The sequence below is a fragment of the Lactuca virosa genome, chromosome 3 (assembly GCF_052849685.1).
Source record: "Lactuca virosa cultivar CGN04683 chromosome 3, Lactuca_virosa_CGN04683_v6, whole genome shotgun sequence".
NCBI classification, from domain to species: domain Eukaryota; kingdom Viridiplantae; phylum Streptophyta; class Magnoliopsida; order Asterales; family Asteraceae; genus Lactuca; species Lactuca virosa.
In genome coordinates, this window is record NC_136428.1 from 344,873,550 (window position 1) to 344,897,003 (window position 23,454).

The window sequence follows — 23,454 nt, forward strand, 5'->3', positions numbered from 1 at the left end:
GGAGCATTGTGGGTGAAAAACATGAGAAAGAATTTGATCCAGTCCAGTAAGGAATAAGAGATCATCCCTGAGGTACAAGTATCCTACGCATAATAAGCCTTCTAACAATTGACATTTTCAAATGGGTAAAGTGACACGTGTAGCTATCAGGAAATAAATTATTCTAAAAATCTCAATGCTATAGTTTTCGAAAGCACAAGATTTTTCAAGGTACAAAAATATGAGGCGGATGTTATATTACTTAAATAAATGAAAGTGCATTGGTATAGTTTTGTCGTTACACCCTAATAAGCACTTATATAGACAAACACGAAATTCAAAACAAACTATTGTATGTGTTAAATTTTTATGACATTTTTATTATTATAATCCATTTTCAAATATTTCAACTTGCTAAAATAGATGTGAATCACCATTTCACAAGATAAAAAATAATTAAAATGTGATTTGCCTCTTTTATGTTACTATACAACTGAATCTTTTGAATATTGGATTAATAGCATTGAGTCTGCACCATGAATCAGATGAAGCGTGTACTCATAACCAGTTTTAGATAAAATTTTGTAAATAAATTAGCTAAGAGATTTAAGTTAAGGAGATCTGAAGAGAGGAGTTGAAAGATATAAAATAAATTTGAAAAGGGAAACTGAAGGATCTAACTAAAAGAAAAATGAAGAGAGAGAGAGAGAGAGGAGTTGAAAGATATAAAATAAATTTGAAAAGGGAAACTGAAGGATCTAACTAAAAGAAAAATGAAGAGAGAACACCTCATGTTTGTTTGTAGCAACTCAGCTGCTTTCTGGCATCTCATCTAAACAATTCAAAACATGCAATCTGTACAAAAGCACATATTGCTTGAAAATAAATCATTCATGTTACTCGGGTTTGAATCTAGCATCAACAATGATCGGTCAAGTTGAGTTGAATCTTTGTTACTCCTTTTGGTACAAAGAACTTATATCCATAACAAGTGCCATTAAATATTTTGGTCATCTACATCTATAAATGCAGTATTTTAGGCACGTATAAAGTGAATAAGGTATATATGGATTTTCCTTCGACATCCCCACGAATTTTATCAACCATGCCTACAAGTTGAATAAATAAAAATGATCCAGTTACATGACAACAAGCATGAGATTCCAAGGAACTCATACAAGTTGAATAAATAGAAATGATTCAATTACAGCTCAGTTGTGGTGAACAAAAACATCTGAATTTTTCCATGGAAGTCGATTTGTCTGCTTGTAGAGAAGCATATGCAGAACTCAGGAACACTTATCTGCAATCAAATGTTTAAACAAAAATCAGAACGAGAAAGTAAGATGATAGTCTAAACAAGCCTTCACATGTTTATCCATTCAAATTTCGTAGAACACTTCAAGAAGTACATTTGGGACATCGATTATTTTTTTCACATGAAACCGAATTTTACTAAATAACTAGCTAAATCATATTCCTCAACAATAGGACTTGCTTATATCATGACAAAAACTTATCATTTATGATATACTCACTAACGTCTGCTTTATTGGTGAAAGAAAAATCTATTATCTAATTTATGTATGTATTGATCTATTAAGTATAAACTACAAGAGGTCAAAAACAGAGGGAGGGGATTACCTTCATATTAATTTTGTAATTCCCAGAGAGCCTCTTCTACTCTTTTAGCAGTTGTCAACAGAGAGATGCTAGAGAGAAGTGAGGTATTGGAGTCTCATTGAAACTGATTTCAATTTCATAAAGCAAAGAGTGCAAGTGTTGTGACTTCAAAATGTTGGAACATTGGATGGTCTCCCCTGTTTGTGTTCTGTTTTCAGCCTAACTCTTAAACATAGAGACTGCAGAATAAATCAAAATCAACATATTTAATGAAACCTCCATACACTCGATCAATGTCAATTTGAATAGGTTGTAATGAGTTCCATTAGTATTACTCATAGGTTAGATGAATTGTTGAACAAAGAGAATAATAACTGACATTTTCAAATGGACGAAGTGACAGGTGTTAAATAATTCGAAAAATCTCATGTATGTAAAATAATTCATCATTTGAACATGTTCATATTATTTGTATGTACTTTATTTAAATATTAGTACAAAGTTTTCAAAATCTAAATAATATAACTTCAACGAATAATACAAACTCTACGATCAATCCAAATTCACAAATTATTTTAGGATTTCAAATCTGCTGTTTTTCTTACAAATTTGAAGTATTTATGTTTGTTATAACCATTTTCACTTAATTTGGAATTCATGATGGGTTTTCCATGTACACAACTTTAATCGTATTCAATAATTAGATAGCAAAAAAGAAGCAATTGCATGTCCATGTCACTAACCATATATCGACACAAACAATATGATGCTTATGTTGATATAATATATGCATTTTGTTGATTGAAAGAATATATGCATATTCAGTTATTATATTTATAATTTTTCAATGGTGGAGGGAGAAGCATACCTTCAGATTAAGTTTGTTACTCCTCAGGTAACTCTTCAGATATCTCAACAAAGGGGATACGTGATACGAGGGGCCCGTAGGAGCCTCTTTTACTACTCCTTTCTTTCAGAATTGGGCATCCATAGATTTCCAAACTCAAAAGTGAAGGCAGCAGCATTTCTGGTAGATCTCTTGTCTTTGGGCATTCAGAAACAATGAGAAGTTGGAGGGAGGTGAGGTGCTGGAGTCCCGTAGAAATTGATTCCACTTTCTCAAATTCATATATTTCAAGAGAAGTGAGAGATGAAGGAAGAAGATGGGACAACTGACTGAAATTACTCACATCTCCTGACTGTCCACCTGTTAAACATAGGCTCACAAGTGAGGTTGGAAATGTCTGTGGGCCCCACTTTGACATGGACTTCTTCAACCCCCCTATCCTAAGTGAACACAATTTTGGAGGCCAAAGCCCAAGAGAAAAGGAAGCATCCACACTTTCACAATCTAGTATTGTCAGATGTGTTAAGACATTGAGTTTCGGCAACTCGTGGTCAGGAAATGACTCCAAATTTGGACAATTGATTATTACAAGTTGCCTGAGGTGCCTGAAGGAACTCAATTCAGCGATCGATTTCAGATTTGTCCAATCTACTGTACACAAAGTATCAAGCATGAGTATGTTTGAGTTGATCACATGCTTCTCTCGTGCTCCTACCAACTCCTTTCCCAATAAATTATTACAATTCTCGATGTAAAGTGTCGTAAGGCTATTTGGACAGCTGCAATGTTCCAAGCTGTCACAACCCAATACGGACAAGCTTGTAAGAGATGTTAGGTTGCTCCCACAATTCTCCTCGTCCTCTTTCTCTCCTAAACTCACCAAATCTGAACAATTGCTTACAAACAACGTCCTTAAATTCACAAGAAACTTACTTGCATCTACTTCTGATTCCCACAAGTATCTTATTTCATTACACTCTCTCATTCTTACTTCTTCAACTGCCCCAAGATACTCAATAACACCTCCCCACACATGATCATTAAGCCCAGAAATAGCTCTTATATCCAACTCGGTGATTTACGAAGCTACACCGACCAAACCTTTTAACACTTCGTGGCCACAACCAATTATCGTTAGAACCCTCAATGAAGTTAATGCTTCAAGTGAGACTCTAACCAAATTAGGACAACTTTCAATTTGAAGCTCTTGAAGGCATGGAAATGATGTACCGACAACCCCAGTACTGGTTGACCAAACCTCCCACCTATCCATATCTCGAAAAGTTAAATTTTCAAGTGAAGGGAATGAAAGACCAGACCCAAGCAACTCCAAACCAACAACTTTTACCTCATCCATGCCTTCAATAACCAACTCTTTAAGTAATGGTAATTGCCCAAGTGGTGGTAGAGATGTACACTTTTTACAACCACTAATCGAAACACGAGTCATCTGATTAAATGAGGGATCCCCAACCCAACTCGGAACTTCTATACCTCCATATGACACGATTTTGAGTTCTTTTAGAGTAACATTATGAGGCTTGAGCTTAGTGAGGACCTCCTTTTCAAGTGCTTCCTTTCGAGAACCATCAAATACATCACTCCATTCCAACTCTAAGTCGGTTAGCCTCTTTTCAGATAAGTTTGCTTCCTGTGCATACGTTAATCCGGGCACTTTTTCCAGTCCTTTAATGGAAAGTTTCCCTTGAATAATCTTTAAATCCTTAAGCTCAGTTATTGAAAATCCATTTTCTCCTTCAATAACAATCCCATAGAGAGTTTGTAGGCTTTTCAACTCAAGAATCCCTAATGGCATCTTCTTCAAAAGTGGAGTATCCCGCATGTCAAAATGCCGCAAATTTTTAAGCTTTGAGAACGTCTCGGGCAATTTTTTCAAACTCTCACAGCCAGAAACAATCAATGTCTGTAAATTATAAAGGTTGCAGACATGATCTGGTACATGTGTGATTTTAGTTCGAGATAAATTAAGATAACGCAAGTGCTTCAAACTACCAATGGATTTTGGTACCTCGCTTATGTTGAGTTGACACAAACTGAGGACCCTTAACAAAGGTAACTCTTGAAGTAATTCATCCAGCACCTTATTTGATAAATAAAATGTTCTCCAAGTTTCTTTCATCCCAACATACACTGCTAAGAATGTTCTCAAATTTCTAGCTCCTTTGAATGCCTCGAACCTTTTGTAAACCATGTACTCCTCACAAACAAATGAGAAATGGCGGTGCTTTTCCAAAGTTTCCTTCCTAAATTCCTTCTTCATCTCAATGTCTAACCTTGAAAAAAAATCTCCAGCAACAGATGTGGCCAAGTCATTCATTAGGTCATGCATCACAAACAATGATTTGTCATCAGGTGCATGTTGAAAAAATGACCTTGCCAACAAGTCTTCAAAACCTTCAAGACCCAATCGTTCCATTGACTTGCTGGTGGTTGATTGATGCAAAAACCCTTCTGCCATCCACAATAGAATCAACTCCTCCTTATCAAACACATAATCTTTAGGGAACAAGGAACAATATGCAAACAACTGCTTCAAAGAGGCAGAAAGATCATGATAGCTTAGTCTAAGAGCCGGGACAATCTCATCCCTTTTTCCTAACGTCCATATCTCACTATTAAGCAGCTCCTTCCATTCTTCCTCGTCTGTTTTTGTCCTCAATAACCTCCCAAGTGTTCTTAAAGCCAAGGGCAAGCCATCACATTTTTTCACAAACCCTACCCCAAGTGGTCTTAGTGTTGGTTGTGAATCAAAGTTGGCTACACCCAATGCATGTTGAGCAAATAATGACAGAGCATCATCATCTGACAAACTCTGTAGTGGGTCTAGATGAGCGTAACCCAACTGTCTGAGCAATTGCTCCTTTCGAGTTGTCATGATAATTCTACTTCCAGGAGCCCCTGCAAGAAACGGGCCCACTAATTTTTCCCAATCACCATAGCTTTCAGACCATACATCATCTAATACTATCAGAAATAATTTATTCTTAAGTTTCTCTTTAAGAGCATCTTGAAGCAAATTTAAATCTTTAAAAATTTTGTTTTCCCCAGACACATTTTCATAAATAACTTTGCTTATATTTGAGATATCAAACTCATAAGAAACAGAAACCCAAGCCCTGACTTCGAAGTGATCCTTCACTTCCTTTTCTTCGTACAAGAGTCTAGCTAGAGTGGTCTTACCTACCCCACCCATACCAACTATGGGCACGATGCTAAAGTTTTGATTACATGATTCATCATTACCCCCCAACAGCTTTTGAATCAATGCCTTCTTTTCACCTTCACGTCCAACAATACCAATTTCATCTACCCTACCATCGTTTCTTTTAATTTTTGGCTTTTCATTTGTTGTCACGCTTAACCCAGGATTATTTTTTCCCTCCATTAGTTCTTGCAACCTTGTGGAAATATCATCTAACTTGCGATGGATCCTAGTGCTTAATGAGAAATTTGTGCAACAAGTTGGGATTAGCTTTCTTACCTTGTTGGTGATGACTCCAGATTGATCGGTGAATCCCCGATGCATAGCTTCGGTTGCCAAATCATCAAGCACGTCGTCTATATCGTAAGCCAAATGCTGGAGACAGTTCAGCCATTCTTTAACAGCTTCCTGAGTTATTTCCTTTTGAGAAGCATCATAAAGCAGAGCTTGGATCTGGCTTAATGACCTCTTCAGTTTCTTTAGTTCGGAATCAATTCCCTTGGCACGAGCAATCTTTTGCAAGGCTTCGGAGGCCAGCTTTTCAAAAAACACAGTGAAGAAGGCAGAAACAACGACGTCAGCCATGGCTTATTTTTAGAGCAGAGAATATAGTAGAGATATGGATGAAATTGATGCACAAAAGAATGATCTTACTGTTGTTTATAGTAGAGATTGGATTTGTGGCACGGAAAGAATTATTCCAATTGCAACTTTTTCAACTAAATGCAATACACGTAAAAGATTACTTGTTCTTCAAATTTTGAATGAAAAAGGTATTAACTTTTCCATATAAAAACAAGAACCATACAATTGGAATTACTTTTCAAAAAAGTTCAAAAAAGGTAAACTGCGAGAAGGCATCTTGAACTTTGTACATGTGGGCAATGTATTTTAACTCCAATTATAACCTTAATTCGAATCAAAACCCACACAGTTGAAACCCATAAAAAAAGTCGAATAAAATTCCACAAAACAGAAAACTTGCAAAAACTGAATAAAACCCATTCTGAATAAAAGAAATCCCGACACCAGAACCTAAATATAGAAACCCTAAACAATAGCATTTCCATAACAATAGAAAGGAGACGGAGGGTGACGATGACCACAGAGATGGCTTTCAGGTGCGGTAAGCACGGAAGGAATCGACAGTGTTCATTTTGTTGAGGTGAGGAGGGCAGGTCGAAAACCCCTTTTGGTGACGTTCTCTCTAATAATTATATATACATAAAAGCTTGGGAAGCAGTATACTTTTTTCTCTGCACTGAAGTTTTCATCATCATTTTAAGGGCACAATTTATATATACATAAAAGCTTAAAAAAATGGGAAGCAATTTATATATACATAAAAGCTTTTAAAAAGATGGGAAGCAGTATACTTTTTTCTCTCTAAGTTTTCATCATCATTTTAAGGGCACAATGACAAATCCCTTTTCTCCTTCTTCTTTTGCGTTTTATCTGTTTTCATTACCGACCTCACCCTCCAATCATATAAACACCGCCTCTCTCACCACACCCCGCTTAATACAGTCGATGTCTCTCTACAATCAATTTTATTTCATGGAGTCGACAATCCAACCAGATACGACGTTGGAGTCGCTGAAGGACGGAGACGTTTTATTGGTGGCGGCGGTCCGAGGTCAGTTTCTGCTCCACCGCCTTATTCCTCCATCGACTTTTCTCAAACAGAGAAGTTAATATGTTTTCTTCTCCTCATCTTTTGCTTCTTACCTCCTCACCGCCCTTTTTGACCAATGGTATTTGTTGTCGTTTTTTAATTTCTTTTAATCTTCTTTCGTTACTCCTCCTTCCTCTTCACCTGCTGCGTTCTTATGGATTCCAATTTCCCACAGCTTCCAACGTTTTTTTTATCAAACTGAAATTGGTATTCAACTTCTCCGTTTTCTATCTCAAACAATCGAATCCAAAGGGAAATAGAAAAGAAAAAGCAAGTATCCCTTCATGTTATCCCGATAAGTAGATTTTCGTTGCTTTATGCTCTGACCTCTGAAGCCTGAGATGCAAGCTTTCATCCATGAGGTAAAAAAATTTTACTTTGATTTTATTGATGCTCTACTTGCTTATATATAGGTTTCGATTTCAGTATATTGATTGAGTACGAAATTCTTTGGTTGATTAGGAGTGCAACCCACTTGATATGGAGATTTGAAGGAGAGTTTCACTATGCATCCCAACTGGTCGATGAAATGCTTGAACCAGGGTATGTTGATTTTTGATGGATACATGTGATTATTTATATCACCGAATGATTTTTATGGTAACTAACATGTGTTCTTGAAGATGTTTCATTTGATGGGTGATTTTATTTCTTCAAGTAACAGTTACTATGCTACCCCTTTAATCCGTATACGTAATTTCTTTTAGAGATCAAGATTTCTAATCTTTTGTGAATTATGAACTTATATGACTGTTAAAATGACTTTTTTAAGATAGAATTAGTATTAAGTATTAGGTAACAAATATAATTAATAACAAGTTATTTTACAGGTGTTTCTCAAACTATTTCTCAAAATATGTTGGTGAGGACCGGTTCCAACATCGAAGACCCGGCAAAAAACGGTAATTCATTACATATGTGGATTATTAGCATAAAATCTACTTCTATCTTGTGATTAGGCAGAATCAGATTTGCAATTGCATTAAACCCTTCTGATTTCACCAAGATTTCTTGATTTTTATAAAAAAAATGAAGGCATCAGTGAAGTACAATTCATAGGTTTTGAAGCAATATATTGAAGAATTGTATTGGAGCTCTGGTAAACGTTTGATATTGCTTGGTCATAGCAAGGCTGGTGTGGATGTTGCAGCTGCATTATCACATTATTGGTGTGATCTTAAAGATAAAGTTGCAGGATTGGCGCTTGTGCAGAGTCCTTATGGTGGAACCCCATTTGCATCTGATATCATGCGTGAAAGCGAAATTGCTGATAAAGAAACTAGAAGAATCATGGAACTCATAGTCTGCAGGATCATCAAGGTAAATCTTAGTATTATTATTATTATTTTTAAATTTATATGAGTAAATGACCATTTTACCCACCGTATTTGTAATTATAATATGCTTTCTATGGATAGAGGTCAGTATTTGTCAATAATATTATATTTTCTTCAATGTTCTTGACATGTATTTGGATATTTTAAAACCGATATAACTTTTGAAATTTTACACTTACCTCCCTTATTATCTTCATTCTCAGATTTTTTGTTTTGAGTACAGCCTTTTCCATAAATTCAGAGGTTTGTGTTTGTCCCCCTTTAATTTAGCTCTCTTTTGAAGGGGCAGAAAAGTAATTTGTCAATAAAATAATTCTGATATACTGTATAATGTAGGTCTTCTTTAATCCAAAGATATACAATAGAGGCTTTGCAACTCCTTTACCTGTTGTAATAGACAAGTGTATTCAGTCTGCACCAATTGACACAAGACGCTCCCTGTATAAGGTAGATTTTATATTTGTAAAAGGACAAAACCGTTAAAATTCTTGTGACCATGTTTAAAGAAAAAATGATGTATATTATATATAGCTTATTGGATAAAGTTTGATTTATTTCAGAATATTGTGTTGTCTCGAGGATCAATGATGTTTAAAGAGTTCCACCGAAGGTTACAAAGGGAGGTAAAGAAGATTATCTGATTATGGGTGCTCGTGTTCATACATCTGAAGCAAAATTTAGTAGTGAAGTAGAAGTAACTATGATTAACTGATAATTTTCAATAAATTATATGTTATTTCATTTTTACTAACCAAAAAATAATGATATTAATTTTGGTTCTAGGCACAACCGGTTGAATTTAATGTAGTCAGCCATCCTATCCAGAAACACGCTGTATGGTTTGGAGGCTCTGTGCTTGCATCGACACAGGAATTTTTTGTGGTATTTATTTATTTACTATTTTAATCAAATTTTTATTGGTCCTAGTATGCTTTTATGCAATTTTAGCCAAAATGGTTATACACATATATATATATATATATATATATATATATATATATATATATATATATCTGAACCCTGAACCTGATATTTTTTACTGTCTGGTTTATGTTTGGATTAGGCTTGGCGTACACAGGCAGAATATGAAGAATATGGGGCAAGTGTATGCAGAACAAATCCTGTTTTTAAGGGGATGTATTGATTGATACAAGAAGAAGGCGTGGTATGATAGTGGTTGTCTACATTTTTTCAAGGTTAGGTTTATCAGCAAGGACAACTTAAAAATATATACAGATTTGTTGTTTAACACGATCACCTACCTGCAATGTGGCCACTCTTGGGGTTTAAGAAAGGAAACTTGCTGTCATGGACTTATTTGTATAGATATTTAGTGTGCCATTGACAAATTCATTTGTATATAAAAAGGCTTTTTACTTGACTGAAAATTAAGTGTATATTCTGCAAGAGAAGAATAAATAGACCATTAACGTAAAAAAATTCCATTTATATAACGTTTAATGCCATTTTGAAAAAATTATGTCCAGCTTTATGTTTCCAAACATAATTCAAACCAGCGCCAACGGCGCAACCGAATTCCTTCTAGTTAATATAAATATATAACAAAATAAATGATCATTATTAGAGTATATATTTGAGTTATTCACATTATATCTAGATATGTTTTAAAATCCTTCTTAAAAAAAAATTAGTAAATTATATTTTTGGTCATAGATTTAATTTTCTTTTTTAATAATTTGCAAAGAGAAACAAATTATAATTTTTTTGGAAAAAATACTTGTCTCGACAAATTTAAAAGAAAAACGAATATATATATATATATATATATATATATATATATATATTTATATATATATATATATATATTATGATTATGATTATGGTCATTATATGAGGGTTTTTTATCATGTAAAATGATAATTTTATTTTTATCATATTTTTGTTACCATTTATTTGTTCTTTTTAATACTTTTACTTTTTTAATATCTTTATTAATATTAAATTTAGACAAATACCGCCCAATCGGTGATTTCTTTACCTATTTGGTCGTGAATACAAGTTGGGTAGTCACTTGGCTAACATGGAGGTTCTAATCTAATTAGGTGCTGTTTGTTTTTTTGAAGCAAAAATTCATAAAGTGTGCGGATCACCTCTGCAATCCTCTATAGTAGAAGAGATTGACCAAACGGCTGCAGACTGTAATAAGAAGCGTGTTTGTTTTTTTAACATCTGCATGCTGCGGCATATATTAAAAAATTAAAATAAAATGATTTTATAATTCGAAAATAGTTTTTTAATACCGAAAATTTAATAATGTATGACATTTCGGCAAGAATTTATGATATTTTAGCAAAAAATAATGATATTTTAACAAAAAATAAAGATATTTTAGCATAAAATAATGATATTTCATCAACAAAATATTATTATTCAATATTAAAAAAAAAGAAAAAAAAATTCAACAAGAATAAACAAAAAAAACGAAAAAAAATATGAAATAAAATTTTAGCAATATATAATCAATATTTTAGCAAGAAAAAATGAAGAAGAAGAAGTTGGAAGAGGTAGGAAGAGGCAAAACAAGTGCTGCGCCAAAAAGAACACGCGCAGAAGTTTTTTAATCCGAAGACTTCTGAAAAACAAACAGGTGCGAGATAAAAAGTGTTGCGCGTGTGCTGCGCCGCACAACAATAAAAGGTTTGAAGAGGTTTTTCCCGAAAAACAAACAACACCTTACTAACTAGGAGGTCCTGAGTTTAATCCCATACAGAGGAGATTTACATTTATTTGTCGTTTTTAAAAAAATGGCCGTGAATAAAAGATTAAAATAAATAGAAATAAACAAAAACAAATGACCAAAGTTTTTGTATCAAACCCAAATTGGGTTATATTTTAATATTTAAAGGATTTAAGTGGCAGTTTTCTTTTTGACATAGGTTAAATTATTTTTATTTTTGGGAAAATTTCATATATACCCTAAATAAACAATGAAATATCATATTTGCCCTATTTAATTTCTAAATATCGTATATATCCTAAATAAGTATCTATAATATCATATTTGCCCTAAATGTTTTTTTTAATATTTTATAATCATTTTAAATCATTATTTTTATTCATTGACTATTGTACCCCTTTTATAAAACTATATTTAAAATTTCATATATACCCTTAAATTGTCAAAATATCATATTTACCCAAAATGATCATTTTATGACTTAATATAAACAAAAGTGTTTTAATCCATTAAGACGTTATTTTATATGTTTGTGATTATATTTGTCATTAGAAAGATAAATAATAAAAATGAGAAATGATAACAATAAAAGTAATTATTAACCTATTAGTCTATAAGAAAAACCATCGACATATATATACATGCAATCTTAAAAAATCAAAGTACTACATCTAAGAACAAGAAATCAAGTTTATCAAATTCAACTAATAAACAAGTTTACCAAGTTTAAAAAATTAAAAACTAACGACATATTTTTTCATGTTGACACTTAACCTTGTGTGTCTCAAACAACTTTACAAAGTTTTCAAAAACAAAATAATTTTAACTAACAATAAAAACTTTTGAAAACAACCAACTATCACGGACACCGGTTCATTTTTTTTGAGGTTGATGTTTCACTTGGATCTAAACCTTGAAGTGCGGGGTTCTTGCATGTCTTTTCACGATGTTCGTACTCCCCACATCGTGGACATTTGTGTCTTCTTTTCGACTCATCTGATGATTTGATCCTATTTTTTTTGGGCCGTCCAACCGGGCGTTTGATAATAGGTGGATATATTTTCTCCCCATCTTTTTGCATCCATTCATCCGCTCCAGGCATCGGAGAAATTTCAAAAGCATATGCTTCTTTGAATTTCTCTATAGTGTAACACGAATCAACATGTTTGTCCCAATTAACATCCCTCGTAAAAGCAATAAAAGCTGCTGCGTGTACACATGGAAGGCCGTAACTTGCCACACCCGACAACTGCATTTTCTTTCATCTAAATAGACCTCCCAACGTTGTCCCTTGCATTTCACTTCAGCTTTATTGTCACAACTTCTACAAACTTCATATTCACCCAAGTTCTACATAAAAAAAGATATTGGTAAGATGATTATAGATATGTAATTCAATTATAATTTAACATACTTACCTTTGAAATGCCATTAACATGATTCTTAGCAATAGGAACCAATGTACCATTCCATTTGTTCACTAACATTCTTTTATTATCAAATCTTTTCATAACTTTTTCTCTAATTGCATCAAGTAGATCAAGCACGGGTTGATAGCGCAATACACCGATCCAAGAATTAAATGATTCTGAAATATTATTAGTGACATAATCACACTTCGAAGTTATGCCAAACTTGCTTCTACTCCATACCTTTTTGTGGTTGGTATTTAGATATATGATGACGTCTTGACTTACATCACCAATGTCCTTCAATAATCTATCATGCTTGGTAGGCAAGTAGGTTTTTGCAGCCCTCCATAGTTTCTTGCTGAAGAATTTACCACGAAAATGTTTCTTGAAATTGCTATATAAGTGTCGTATACATTCTCTATGCTCAACGTTAGGATAAACATGCATGATGGCAACTTCTAACCCTTTTTGCATGTCTGATGAGATAACAAGACCACTTGGCGTCCCAATTGCTTTTTGAAGTGATTCAAGGAACCATATCCATGATTGTGTGTTCTTTGATTCAAGCACACAATAGGCTATCAGGAAGATGAAATCGTTAGCGTCAACACTAGTTGCAGCGGCCAATACACCGTTTAATTTTCCTTTTAAATGGCAAGCATCAAGACTAATATAAGGACGACAACCAGCAAGAAACCCTCTCGAACAAGCGGCCAGAGAAATAAAAAACCTTTTGAAGCGTTTCTTGCCACCAACTACATCAAAGTCAATTTCGACAACGCTTCCTTGGTTCCTGTTTAGCAATTCTTCCCTAAATACATCCATCTTCATGAAAGAGTCTTCCCATTTACCATGCATATCAGTATATGCTTGCTCTTTCCCTCTGAATACTTTTAGGTATGGTACGTTAACATTGTAAGTTTTCATAATCCACTTTCTAAGCTCCATGGGAGAAATGTCCCCATCAGACTTCAACTTGTCAGTAACTATATTTGCAATCCATCCTTGAGTGGCACGCTTATTACCACCCATGTTACTTCGAGTACAAGTATGTCATTCTTCAAGTTTCCTAACCTGCATAATAATTAAATGAACATATATAAATATATTTTAATTGGAAATCATGTTAAAAATAACTTAGGTATGTACTTACTTCAAAGGTAATACCATCTTGCATGACAGACGCATAAATTCTCCAATTGCAATCTATATTTTCACACCTTGCTGTGAATCGTGTCGGGTCACTTTTTTGAATATAGTAGTCAAACTCATTTATGATTGCGTAATGGTTCAAAGCTCTCCGAAAAGCAACCACATTTTCAAATTTTGTGCCAACTTTCATGCATAGAGTATTCTTACTAAAAGAGTAAGCTGCTTCATCATCATTTGTTGGCTCATCTTCATTCTCAGAACTAAGGTGACTATAATAGCTTTCTTCACTAGGACAGTAGTCTGAATCATCATGGGGTTCATTTATGTTGTCACATAAATGGTTATGCGCACACTCATTGTTTGAGTTGTGGTTATTCTCTGTTGTGATGTAAATGGTTACATCTTTCTCTTTTTCATACATATTAAGCATAGCCATGAACTTCTCATCAGAATCAAGCTCAATAAAGGATTGGCCTGATGCACACTTATCAACATAGGAAATTGAAAATTTTGGATTGTTCTTTGATGAATAACGCTTTATAACTTCTTCGTTTAGTTGACTCAAATTGTAGGACCATGTGTCTATGTGGATGCATTTTTGAGAGCCAAAGCAATATATTTTCTTACAAGTGTTCTTCGCTAACCGAAAGAAACCCCCGTATTTTAATTTTAGCTTGTACTTGCCCATTGGTATACTTGCAGGAACGTAATCGATTATTGGAGACTCGGCCCTATTTTCCCATACCGGTTTCGAGGTGTCGTCAAGGATAATGTCAAAAGTATCTTCCATCTATCAATTCTCGATCTTGGTAAAAAAATCTTAAAAAATAAGCAAAACATTAATATACATTAACATCTCTAAAAAAAACTAATAATCTTAAACATCTAGAATATTATGTTTTTAGTTGCTTTATCATAAAATTGAGCAAATTCGGCAGTCTCATCATAGTGGGAAAGAACTTTAAGAGTCATGAACTACTCATCCACTTCTACTCTTTCTGGAATAAAAAGGCATAATCTGAAAGTTGGGGTAGACATGGCCATAAGAGCCTTAATCAAAGAAGACAAAGGGTTGCCTTTAAACTATTGATACATGCCTTTGTAGAAAGAATACACAGCCATCAATACATGTAATATAATATGGGCTTGATTAGGTTTATAAAGTAGTCAATTGCTTCTGGTTGAAGACTCAAAATTTAATTACGACACTTCTTGAAATTAATGTATATTAGTGACAAAGAGCTTTAAAGCAATTAGTTGTTTTTGTGTGATTATGCATGAACGTATGGACAGCAAGTTTTTATGGGTCATAATCGTGTAATTAATGTACATTAAAAAGCTTTAGTTTTCAAAAATAAAGTAGATAATTAATGACATTTAAACACCCAACACAACCATCAATGGTATTGAAACACTCGACACAGGTGTATAATCACATAAAACACACTACACACATGTATTATCACACTCCACGTAGGTATAATCAAGAATCCAGAGATGAAATCACTAGAGATATGAATGACATATTACCTGGTGTCAAGCCGCTAATGATCAGAATCGCTAATTGGATGTGATCAATCGAGGTTCTGTGGAGCAGATGACGACGGGGCAAGAATCATGGAGGCGACGTGCGTGGGTTGCATCTTTCATCAACGTAGGGCTTTGGTAATGTGTTTGGAAAGGGGTATTATGGTCAATTTATTTGTTTTTTTTAATTAAAATGATTTTATATACTAATTACTGATTATAAAAGTATTAAGATTTAAAATTAGGGCAAATATGATATTATGATTGTTCATTTAGGATATATATGATATTTAGATATTAGTTAGGGTAAATATGATATTTCCTTGTTTATTTAGGGTATATATGAAATTTTCCCTTGATTTTTATATTCGGCCATTGAATGAGAAGTAATTATGATTTAAGATATGCTAAAAAATGAGCTTAAATATCTTTTAATTTTATATATTTTGTCATAGATTACTCCTAATCAAATTTTTATCTGTTTCATATTATTTATAATAACTTTTTATAGAATAAAAATACTTATAAATTATATTAATTGTATTTATTTAATAAAAAATAAGGTTGGGTTTGGTTGGTAATGAGAATGCAAATTTGGATTTAGTTTGGTTGTTTATGTGGAAGAGTGAGAAATCAGTTTTTTAATTGATAGTTTGGTTGGTTTTGGTTGTGAACGATGATAGTCTTACGTAACACCTACTTTTTGTCTTAGAAACCTTTGAAATTTAATTGAAAAAAAATATATAATAGTTAAATAAATAATAAAACAATAAATGTTTTATTATTTCGATGTTTTTTGTCTTAAAAGTAGTAAATGTTTTATAAGGTTAATAGATAATAGAAAATAGATATAAAAACATTAAACAAAGAATTTTTTTTATACTTGGTAGTGGTGTACGTTGATCTTCAAGTTGTTTAAACTTCTTAACTTGGTCGATCGAGTTGTTAAATTTGCTTTGGAAATGGGCTATATTTTTTAAAAGGCTAAATGAAATCCAACTATTAAAATCAAATAAATCAACTCAAACAGTTATTTAACGTTCCATCATATCGGTCCAACCTTGTTTTCAAGGAAACTGTCTTTTTCAATCTAGTTCGGACTTTGGCATGAAATCGGTTATTGTTGAACCCTCTCGTCATCGGTTCCCGGTCTGGTTAGAACCGGTTTTTAAAACATTTCATTTCGCTAGTTTTAAGTGATGTCTTTAATAATGTATTTTTTTAAATATATATATTTAATTTATTTTTAAATATTTTAATCCTTAGACGGATTGGTCAAGATATGCCACATCCTAATTTATATTTGAATAATTAAAAAAAATATACAATTGAATACAAACTGTTAGGGTCGAATTTTTTTGTAATATGTCGAAGTCTGTTTTACCCTTCGTATGTTTTGTTAAGTTTATTTACTGATGTGTATTTCGTACGAAGCTTAATTGTCTATGCCTTAGTATTTTTTGTATGTTTTCACTGTTCCTATAAATATGGAACTTTACTAGAGTTAGATAAGAGTCTTTAACAGAACCTGTTTATTTTCTCTGTAAAAGTTGAAAGCGTAAATGAGCAGAAACCAGATCTTATTTACATCGTTTGTTCAATCTGCATTCGTTTAACTCTGATTTTGATTAATACTTGATTCTACGATTCATCAATTGGTATCAGAACAGGAATCATGATCTGATATCTAATTTTCATTCTGTTTCAAAAGGTTTTTGAATCAAAATTCTGGTTCAAAAAGTTCTGCATCTTTTGACGTGAAAAAGTTTTCTAGATCTTGAGTTATGATTCGATTCTGCAACAGATTTGTTGAATCGAGTATTCTACTTTGTTTTTCTGTTCAATTCAGCAATTTGCTTTCAAATTCTCTTTGATTTCTCATAAATTCTCAAAAAAATTTCTTCCGTACATCAATGGCGAAATTCAATTTTAACTCGATGACTTCATACTCTCATCTGCTAGGATCTTCAACTAAGATACCTATGCTCATTCCTGAATACTATGATCAGTGGTCTGATCGTATGCAGGATTACTTGAATGGAATCAATGAAGAGCTTTGGACTTGCATCTCAGGGAATGTTACTCTTCCAACGAACCTTCAACCAATTGGATCTTCATCCAGTACTATGAGTGTGGAAAATCAAAATGATCGTATGAAGAAACTTGAAAAACGATGCATAAGGGAGTTGCGTGGTGCATTGCCTCCGGTGATGTATAACTATGTTAGAAGTTGTACAACTGCAAAGGAAATCTGGAATAATCTTAAAGAAAAGTTTCAAGGCAGCGAGAAGACGAAAATCAATTCAGTTAAGCAATGTTTGATTGAATTGAAGGATTTCAAGCAAAAAGATGGTGAAACGATTGAAAGTTACTATGATAGGCTGAATGACCTGATATACAAATGCAATCGTTATGGAATCACAAGGTCTGCCATGGAATTCAATCTCACCTTTGTTATGGGACTCCGCAAAGAATGGAGAAGCGTTAGCATGATGGTGAAAAATCAACAAAGTTTCAACACATCTTCTTTGAATGATTTGTATAATCAACTGAAAACTCACGAAAGTGAAGTGAATGAAATGGAAGAAGAGTCGAAGCTCAGTCTGGGAGGTCCATTAGCACTTGTCTCAAAAGTGACTGAAAGGGAAACTGTAGAAAAATGTGATTCTGATGATGAAGAGGGGTTTATAATGAATTCGGATGATGAGGCAATTGCTTTTTACTCTAACAACCGAGTCAAAAAGTTTTTCAAGAAACCGTTTAATTCAAAGGTGAAACAAAGTGAAGGAAAAGGAAGTTTCGTGAACAAAGCTGCAGGAGAAGAGAAGAAGAAGTATGAGAAGAATGATGCGAAGGGTGCTGAGGAAAAGAAAGAGAAGAAACTGAAAGGAGATTCTGGTATGGATTGTCACTATTGCAATGGAGCCAATCATTTAGCAAATGATTATATGCTTCGATAGAAAGATGAGAAGAAGAATAGAGTGAAGGATGAGGCATATTATGTGGAGAGGTTGGAAGAAGTACGTACGAAGGCGAAAAATCTGTCTTTGGTGGCTCAAGGTGAACAGGAGAATGATGGCACATATCAAATCTGGTCTTCGGGCTCCGAAGATGAGGAAATGTGTAATCCTACGCATGGGACAATGTATGCGATGCTGGAGGAAGATTCAAACAAAGAGGTCAAGGGCCGTTGCTTTGTGTCAAAATCTGTTGATAAGTCTCCAATGACAACAAAGGTACGTAACATTCTTCAATCTTTCAATATTCCTTTGAGTGCATATGATTCTGAAATTGTTGCTTTTGATGATATTGTTGCTTATTTCGATAATTTGGTTGTTTCTGCTAGTAATGAAGCTAAGAAATTAAGCAATCAGTTGTTAGAGACACAGAAGAAGTTAGATTCGAAAGTGGTCAAGATAGAATGTTTAGAATTGCAAATAACAAACATTATGTGTGATCGTGATTCGTTATCTAGTGATGTAAAACTTTTGTTAGCTCAACGAAATATCTACTGCAATTCTGCTAAACGTCTATATGTGAAATTAACTGCATTGCATCATTCGTGTGATATTAGTAAGGAATAACATAGGAAATTATTACATTTTCTAGCATACGAAAGAGCGAAGGTAGCTAATATTTCATATGATTGTGAGAAAAACATTGCTGAGTTTGACAAAATTCCTGATTATAGATATGCTTATGGAATTGTCAAAATTGATGAATGTCTTGATACAAATGAATTGGTTAACATTGTGAATGATACTTTGACAAAATCAGAAGAAATCAAAATTTTGAAAAAGACTCAGAATTCGACATCTGATTCTCAATCTAATTTTGCCGATATTGAAGATAACTCTGACAATATTAGCGAAATTAGTGATATTGAGGATGTTGATTGTTCTCTGTTGTCTGTCATTAATGTTGCATCAAAATCTAAAGGAAAAGAAAAACTTAAGGATTTGGGGTTAAGATTGACACTGACAAACCTTCAACTTCAAAAGATTGTGATTCTGAGTTTGTGGATATCCGAGATAGTCAAACGGATAGCAGTGATGATGAAAATGATGATGACGAATCGGACAAAAAGGTCTCTTCAAACAAAGATTCGATAGAAAAAGAAAATCCTCGTGTTGTTGTTAATCAACTATTTGGAGACACTGAAAATTTCAAAAAAGTGTTGTCTGAAAAAGGAGCCCATTATTTGGAAACAAATCAAGTGGTGTATCCTAATTTCAAGTGTACTGATGATGTTGTCTTTCCAAATCAAGTGTTTGTTACAATTGGAAATGTTGAAAACATTAAACCAGAATTCACCAAAATGGTCGAAGATGACAACAAGAAGAAAACGAATGAAGGATTCTTTTCGAATCAAAGCACAGTCGAAAATACCTTAACAAAGAATTCGTATGTTTTTCAAAGACAAAAACCACAATGCAAATGGGTTGAAAAATCAAAAATTGTGAAAGAAGTTCCAAAAGAAGTTGTTGTGGAAAAAGATACTATTGTCAAATTAAATTCCAAAGAATTTAAAGAACAAATTGACAAGTTGTCAAAAGAAAATGCAATTTCAAAAAGACAAGCTCGAAAAACGATTTTTTGCCAAACAATGGAACTTCGAAAACAACAAAATGGATTAAATTTGAAAACAACTGAAAAACAAAAAGACTAAATCTGTTGAAAACAAGTCTTCTCATTCAGAAATTTATTCAGATCTTAAGCAAAATCCCGCTCAAACAAATAAATCTAAATCTGAATTTCAACCAAAAACAAATTTTTCGAAAGTTTCAAACTCATCGTTTTCAAGAGATAACAAAAATACATCAAAGAATGTTCAAAATCAATCATCACATCAACGATTTTCTTCTAATCAACAAACAAGGTTTTCTCAAAAACAAAAATCTCCAAATCGATTTTCTCAAAATCGAAGTGTTGGCAACGATGATGGAAGTCGATACGCTATGGCATTTCGACCTAAATCAAATGTTGATTTCTTTCCACAAAAACCGAATTTTCCAAATCCTACAGGAAAACAAAATTTAAAAGTTTCGTACACAAAATGGTTGTCTCGTGACAAAAACATCGATCATTGGCTTGAAGGAAAATGTCGAAAATATCAATCAAGGAAATATTCTCAACAACAAATTCACGAAGCTTATGAGAATTATGTGAATTCTTCGTCAACTGAAAGTTCGTCATCAAAAGATTCGAATGTTTCGGTTAAAACTTGGCAACCGGTTTCGATAGACAAGCTTGATCATACTCAATCTAAAAAGACGAAGGCATGTGTCAGTGACAATCCCAAACTAACTAAAACTTATGTTTCTGTTTCTTTAAATAATGATGTGGACTTAATTGATAGTCTCAAAACTAAAGTTTGTGATTGGGTTAAAAGTTCTTCATTTCATTCTGTGTTTAAAACTAATTTCCAAGGACCCAAACAGCCTTGGGTACCTAAATTCTTCCATTGATCGCATGTATTATGTGACGAGCAATATGATGAAAAATGGTATATTGATAGTGGTTGCTCACGTCACATGACTGGACGAAAGGAAAACCTGAGAGATTTTCGTAGCTTGGAGAATGCAGGAGTTGTGAAGTTTGGCAATAATCACAAATGTCAAGTGAAAGGCTATGGTAAAGTCACGAATGGAAAATTCACTGTTAATCGCGTTGCTTATGTTGAAGGTCTTCAACATAACTTGATAAGTGTTTCCCACCTTGTTGTGGGCACTGGCAATAAAGTGGTGTTTAACGAAGAAGGTAGCATCATTTCAAATGTTGAAACTAACAAGTCTTGCTCAAATCCAAACGACATGGTGACATGTTTACTCTTGATATCAAACTAATCATCGGCAAATGCTCAGTGTGCTTACTTTCGAAAGCTTCCTCTGACATCAGCTGGTTATGGCTTCGACATTTATCGCATTTAAATTTTCGAAACTTAAATAAATTGGTTGTTAATGATCTTGTTCGTGGTTTACCTGTACTAAAATTTGACAATGATACATTGTGTGCAGCTTGTGAACAAGGAAACAACACAGGAAAGGCCATCCAATTGTGATAGATTCGAAAATTATCGAACCATTGGAACTTCTACACATTGACCTTTGTGGACCATCGACTGTTGAAACTCTCAACAAGAAACGGTACATTTTGGTTATTGTTGATGATTTTTCACGATTCACTTGGGTATACTTCTCAGGTTAAAATCTGAAGTTTCTCAAACAATGATCGAGTTTATTAAGAGGATTGAGATGAGTCTGAAGAAAAATGTTCGAAAGATCAAAAGTGATAATGGATCCGAGTTTAAGAACAATATGCTGGATTCATACTTAACAAAAAAAGGAATTTCGCATAATTTCTCTTCGCCTTATACACCGCAGCAAAATGGTGTGGTTGAAAGACGAAATAGGTCACTTTGTGAAGCAGCAAGAACTATGTTGACATATGCGAATCTTCCTCAATATCTATGGGCTGAAGCAGTTTCCACATCTTGTTTCACTCAAAATCGATCTTTCATTCATCGTCGATTCAATATCACTCCGTATGAAATTATCAATAATCGGAAACCTAATGTCAAATTCCTTCTGTTTTTGGTTGCAGGTGTTTTATCATGAATCTTAAAGATAACCTTTCAAAATTTCAAGCTAAAGCTGCCGAAGGCATATTTTTGGGATATTCGCACAATTCGATTGCATACAGAGTGTTAAATAAGCGAACAAGAAAAATAGAAGAAACTTTCAATCTTATTTTTGACGATTATTATGTCAAACAAGTTGAAAAGCAATTTGAACAAAAACCAATTATTAATCAATCATCTGATGCAACTGAAGAATCAAATTCATCTGATTTTGATTATGATTTAATTTTTGGTATTCCTGATAGGGCTGTGGATGCTGAAGTTGATGCCAATGATAATCATCACTCTGAATCTTCGAAGCATAATGATGACTTGGAAATTCCTCAAAACATTGTAGATGTTAATTCAACAACGAATTCTCTTGGACTTGGCGAAAGTATGCTTGATAATCCAGTCGAAGGAGAGCACTTGGATTCGAATACTCTGGTTGAGGGGAAGCTTGAAAATTTTTCATTAATATTATCCGCACTTTTGATACATGAAAATTTTGCTCAGAAGAGCATACATAAGTGGTGCAAGTTCGGCAGCGTAACGGCTCTATGAGCAGTGTAATCACTTAAACATAGAGTCGATGGTACATAGCATAGATCATATAATCATAATATTAAAGATAGATATGGCTAATCCTAGTCATGGTGGGATGCGCCAGGGGGTGGTGCTGAAGAAGTGGACGCTCCCTGAAGGTGAGCCACCTGTCGTTCCGCATCTCGGAGGCGAGTCTCCCATCTCACCTGCCTCATGTGGAACTCTCGGATAACCTCTCGCGTCTTCTGTTCTGCACGCTCAACTCTAGTCCGCATCTGGTGCATCTGATCAGCGGTGCTTTGCGCCAGGTCGCCAGTGTTCCACAGTCGTCTCACCATGACCGGAAGTGCGCGATCAGCTGGTCCTCCCTCCCTCAAGTCGTAGAACTCGCGTGACATGCCGAATGGAGGTCGCTGTCCCTGTTGTCTGCTCCATCTCCAAAGATCGATACCCCAGGGGGGTGTAGGGCGGGTCGGGCCCATCCGGTGAGCGGGTACCCTAGTCGGGTAAGGGGGGTTGATGACTTCGGACTCTGTGTTCGAATCATCATCATCGCTAGGTTCTTCCTCGAAGTCCTCTCCGGCTTCTTCTTCTTCCAGGACCTCCACTGTCTCGGCAGGTTCGCCCTCAACTTCCGCCTCAGGTTCCTCTTCAGACCCTTCCTCGGGGTCTTCTTCCGGTTCCTCCTCCAGCCATCCGATATTTCCCTGATTAGGGAAATACGGATCTCCGGGGTGATGGAAGTCGGCCATACTGTTTGCGAGAGTATATAAATGTACTAACATTATTCCTAAGATGTTTTAGTTATTATGCAAT

General features: G+C 34.2%; 1 long non-coding RNA gene and 2 pseudogenes across 8 annotated transcripts in view; 2 read left to right on the forward strand and 1 right to left on the reverse strand.

The window, feature by feature from the left end:
* LOC145167523 (putative disease resistance RPP13-like protein 1) overlaps nt 1–23,454 on the forward strand; it is a 260,684-nt pseudogene that overhangs the window by 20,265 nt on the left and 216,965 nt on the right. Inside the window, exon 6 of the transcript XR_013741209.1 lies at nt 11,416–11,434. The product of XR_013741209.1 is annotated as a putative disease resistance RPP13-like protein 1 (transcript). The remainder of the gene's footprint in view (nt 1–11,415; nt 11,435–23,454) is intronic.
* On the reverse strand, nt 1,012–6,324 carry LOC145167522 (putative disease resistance RPP13-like protein 1; annotated as a pseudogene). Its single transcript, XR_013741208.1, has 3 exons — nt 2,471–6,324; nt 1,624–1,841; nt 1,012–1,282 (listed from the first exon to the last, which is right to left on the reverse strand). The product of XR_013741208.1 is annotated as a putative disease resistance RPP13-like protein 1 (transcript).
* LOC145167527 (uncharacterized) lies at nt 6,689–10,124 on the forward strand. 6 transcript variants are annotated; one of them, XR_013741212.1, is made up of 10 exons: nt 6,690–7,426; nt 7,523–7,709; nt 7,810–7,890; nt 8,178–8,249; nt 8,383–8,667; nt 8,888–8,927; nt 9,021–9,131; nt 9,245–9,307; nt 9,468–9,566; nt 9,748–10,124. It is a non-coding gene; the product is annotated as an uncharacterized LOC145167527 (long non-coding RNA). The 6 variants fall into 6 exon arrangements; XR_013741214.1 differs by having other exon boundaries at nt 6,690–7,308; XR_013741213.1 differs by having other exon boundaries at nt 6,689–7,709; nt 8,354–8,667.